General features: G+C 39.9%; 1 long non-coding RNA gene across 1 annotated transcript; it reads left to right on the forward strand.

Annotated features, from left to right (window-relative positions):
- The first annotated feature begins 1,271 nt into the window (after window positions 1-1,271).
- LOC122814830 lies at window positions 1,272-4,393 on the forward strand. The gene is made up of 2 exons (XR_006366901.1): window positions 1,272-1,514; window positions 4,281-4,393. It is a non-coding gene; the product is annotated as an uncharacterized LOC122814830 (long non-coding RNA).
- Window positions 4,394-5,127: the final 734 nt, after the last annotated feature.

Consider the following 5,127-nt stretch of genomic DNA (forward strand, 5'->3'; position numbering starts at 1 on the left):
AGATTTTCACAGTGCCGAGTTGCCAGCTTGAAGCCCAACCTTCAACTAATGCACGCCCATTCACGCATGTCTTTCAGAACGCCACTTGACCCGCGGGGAGGACATGAAGACTCCACACAGAAGGCACTCCCCACACACTAGCTGAGAATCGAACGAGAGGACCTCTTGCTGTGAGGCAACAACGCTACCGCTGCACCACCGCGGATTCTTATAGTTTATTTTTTCAATCAATTTATTGTGATGGTTTGTGCCATGGTTAGTGTCATACAGTACAATGGGTCAATGTGATATGGTATGTCTAAGGGTATGCACAATGTACTGCAACAGGATCATATACGTACAGAAGCAGAGGAGGAGGAGGAGGAGTTTGTCTACAACTGTGAAATAGGGAGCAGGTTTTGTGATTGCTGCCATATCTGCTTTTGTATTTTTGGTTGGATTTTGCTGTATGTCTTTGTGTGTGTGTGTGTGTGTGTGTGTGTGTGTGTGTGTGTGTGTGTGTGTGTGTGTGTAAGTTTTGATTTCTCAATAGTTTGCTTAGAATTTTTCATTTTTGTGTATTTTATAATGTATTGCCCTTAGGATTTTTTATTCATCTGGGAAGTAGTGTTTTTTCAATAAGCATTTCTTTCATTTACAACCTTCCAGCTGGTAAATGAGGGTGACAAATTTTGTCATTTTTTATAGGTAGGTGTTTAAGAGTTTTGATTTTTTCAAGGATCTTTTGATCTGCTATGTAGTGCGTGTGTTATAATGAGCTTATGAACTAATTTTTCTTTGGCTTTATCTAGGTAGAATTCAGAGTTTGAGTCATGAAGCAGAGTTTGGGATTGGAGCTATGTGCTTATATTGGTCAATCAGAATGCCTTCAAGCTTTATCTTGATGTCTTTGACTCATGCTGACAAGATAGGTGTTTGATGTAAAGGTACTAGAATGGACAAATACATGGACATTTCTTGTTTTTCTATTTTTATTTTGTTTTTCTATTTTTGTTTGCTAACAGCTCCTGAATTCTCTAAGCCATCTTCCAGATCTGTTAACAGATTAAGCAAAACTACTTTTTTTTTAATTTTGCAGTTTTGGAATTTTTAACAACTCACAGCAAGAGGTTCTCCAGTTCAATTCTTGGCTGCATTACCTTCTTTGTGGAGTCTGCATGTCCTCCCTGCAGCCAAGTGAGTTTTAAAGACACCTGAGGCAGATCGTGATGTGAATGTTAGAGCCCATGAAAGTCGATTGGCTCAGATGTGAGCAGCATGTGAGAGGTCAATTGATAAACTGAAGCAAAGTTTTTCCTGCCTACCAACCTCCTGGAATTTCTGGAACTTCATCTACTGTGGTCATACCCTTCACCACCCAGTGAAACCTAGTTAATAAGATATTTTAAAGAGGTCAATTGATAAACTGAAGCAAAGTTTTTCCTGCCTACCAACCTCCTGGAATTTCTGGAACTTCATCTACTGTGGTCATACCCTTCACCACCCAGTGAAACCTAGTTAATAAGATATTTTAAGTATGTCCTGTTTCCTTATTTGACAAGGCTATATTTACTTTTGTATCTTTAGTTAAGCATCCCTCCTGAACTACCAGCAGCCAACAAATCCCCACCCCCCATATATACCACTATTTATTTCTTACACATATTTAATCCTCAATCATTTTCTGTTCGCCTGCACATCACAATTAATCCTTTTCTCCCCATCTGTGTCGGGCCCCCTGATCTGGTGACTGTCCTCTGCAATTACATAACTGGCCACAAGGTGGCACCCTTATCTTTTCTTCTGCTGCTACTCCTCTTTTCTCCACTCATATGCTTATCTTTTGAATCCCTCATCCTCTCCCATTTGTCCTTTAACTGTAACTTCACCCAAATCTGCTTTTCAACCTACCCTCTCCTACCTTACCTTGTTACTTTAGACACCAGTATTTCTACATATTATATATCTACACATTAGCTACCTCACACTATCTCTCTAACCCACTGACTTACCTGTTAATTCTTCCCATTCACTGATTGTTTCCTGCTGTACTTTTTCTGCTGCTACTCCTCTTTTTGCTTCTGCTGGGCTTTCTCCTCCTTTCAGCTTGCTTAGACGAATTACTATCATCTTGCATTCCTAACTTCTACTACCCTGATTTAACTCCCTTCTCCCTATAACACTCCTTATTCCCTGCCTTCCTCCTATCTCTCGAACTAATATCCCACCCTACTAATACTCATCTACCTGACCCACACTTCTACCACTCTTCCTCTTCTCTATTTCACACTTATTCCCACTATCCTGTTATGGGATGCGTACCTACGCGTGAACTCCTCTCTGTGACACAAACCCTGGGATACTTCCCTACTCCCTCCCCCTTTTAACCTATAAATATAACTCCCTACCCACTGTCGCCATCTTTCTTTTCCTGGGTATCACTTGGCTGCTGGGCGTCTGGAGATAGAGGCTTATCCTATATTGTGAAGACATGTATGTGAGTGTATAGCAATTATCTGCTGCATTATTATACTCGGTTTTACAGCCATATCTACACCTAATGCTTTATTACCTATGCTTACTTAATGGACTGTTTATACTATTTTCTCTTTGAATAGTTGAAATATCATTGTATGGCTGCCTTCTACGAGATACTTGGAAGTATTATCCTCAAATTATTCCACCTGTATACGATAGCAGTAGAGTCTCTAATACCTTAAAGTGTGCTAGTGAATCATCGTATTGCTTGTTGATGACTCAGTGTTGGTGCAATGTAAATTCATGCTGTTAAGTTACTTGAACCAGCATAGCTTACACACGTGGGCTTGTTTTTAGGTGCGTCAAGGTATCCTACTGATAAGAGCTGTTAGTAGCAATATAATATGTAATGTAAATTCATGCCGTTAAATTACTTGAACCAGCATAGCTTATACACGTGGGCTTGTTTTTTAGGCGCGTCTAAGTAACACACTGAAAAGAGCTGTTAGTACTAATATTAAATGCCTTGTTTTAGTCCAATTGTATATTTGACTTACGCCACTTGGATATAACTCTGTATCCACTGTGTTTAGGTAAAGCTCTAACTGAATCCTATACTTTTACAGTGAAATAACTAGTTTCTTAAGTTTTGTGGAAACAGGGTAGCGTGCACGAGGGCTTGTAATCCCTCTCCGTCATTCTATCTCCGCCAAAGGGTCTGGCGGCTTAAACTCACATCCCCACCTTAACTACTGATGGAACGCTGAGTTTCTATAGCGGGTTATAGTGTATACATTTATTTAGTACTAACGTAGCTAATTGTGTTCTTATTATCTATTTAGTTCACAATTCCATCTCTACTCCCTTAGACTATCAAGATGCTTATGCTACCTAATACTAATGTACTGTTCTCGTATTACACACCGCTGTGAGTGTTTAGTTGAACCCTAACCTGATTCTTAAACTATTTCAGTTTATTAGTTATGCTATGCGCTTAATGCATCTCCTCATTGTCGCATTCAACTGACCCTGAAATTTTTACTATTACTAACAAGCATTTTAATTCCTAATGGACCCAAGTAGCGTGAGCATGGGGGTATGCTAACATCGCTGAATTTGTATCACGTGAATGTGGCTGCCTAAGCGTAGAGCCCCAACTATACCCTATTTGGGTATACTGAGCTGTGGTGACTCGATTTAACGGTCAACCCCTTCTCCTCAAATCTGGAATTATCTGTTAACACCTAGTATTCTCTTCTGGAATTCCTGAGTCCCATCTCTGATCCCTAATTGCTGGAAAAAACAATAGTTATTTCTTTTACCACTAGGGTTATATATTGAGTCCTACCTGATTCTTTACTGTTGTATGTACAACGCCAGGCGCTGGGAGTGATATCCTGCTGTACTTCTCATATACCGATATTGGATACTCTAGTGTATTCTATGTGGGTATCCATTGTAATTAGCCTTCCTAATACTATAATTAGAGCCCCCTCTGATAAGTTTACTTGGCAAGGTGGGATGTTTGGTCACACTAGAGGACAACTATTACTCGTTTCTCACTTCTACAATGATTTAATGTTTCTATCCTATACTTGTTAGTATAATAGTGTAAAAGAATGTTTAGCTACCTATATTAATCTAACTGTTTTGTTAAGTATTATATGTTCTTGAGGTGTTTCTCTGCCCTATTGCTTGAATGATTTGTATCAAGAATGAAATGCTGATGTTACTAATGCTTTTTGGTACATTGTAACCTATTTTTGCTTTCAGTCCTTGCTCTATTTCACTCACTATCTCTCTCTCTCTTTACCTTATAATAGAGAGGTCAATTGATAAACTGAAGCAAAGTTTTTCCTGCCTACCAACCTCCTGGAATTTCTGGAACTTCATCTACTGTGGTCATACCCTTCACCACCCAGTGAAACCTAGTTAATAAGATATTTTAAGTATGTCCTGTTTCCTTATTTGACAAGGCTATATTTACTTTTGTATCTTTAGTTAAGCATCCCTCCTGAACTACCAGCAGCCAACAAATCCCCACCCCCCATATATACCACTATTTATTTCTTACACATATTTAATCCTCAATCATTTTCTGTTCGCCTGCACATCACAATTAATCCTTTTCTCCCCATCTGTGTCGAGCCCCCTGATCTGGTGACTGTCCTCTGCAATTACATAACTGGCCACAAGGTGGCACCCTTATCTTTTCTTCTGCTGCTACTCCTCTTTTCTCCACTCATATGATTATCTTTTGAATCCCTCATCCTCTCCCATTTGTCCTTTAACTGTAACTTCACCCAAATCTGCTTTTCAACCTACCCTCTCCTACCTTACCTTGTTACTTTAGACACCAGTATTTCTACATATTATATATCTACACATTAGCTACCTCACACTATCTCTCTAACCCACTGACTTACCTGTTAATTCTTCCCATTCACTGATTGTTTCCTGCTGTACTCCACCTTCTGGTATCTTCCCGCTCAGCCTTCGGCTCACTCCGCCTCCCCTACCCTGCCCCCATTTCCCACCCCCAGCACGTCTACCTTTGTACCCTCTTAACCACTCCCCCTCTATTTTCCAACCAACCACTCACTTACTACTAGCCACACCTTTCTCATATCTCCACATCCACTAGATATAGCTCTGCCCCCTATTATCTCA

The sequence above is a fragment of the Protopterus annectens genome, chromosome 11.part0 (assembly GCF_019279795.1).
Source record: "Protopterus annectens isolate FY-2018-M chromosome 11.part0, PAN1.0, whole genome shotgun sequence".
Lineage (NCBI taxonomy): Eukaryota > Metazoa > Chordata > Ceratodontiformes > Protopteridae > Protopterus > Protopterus annectens.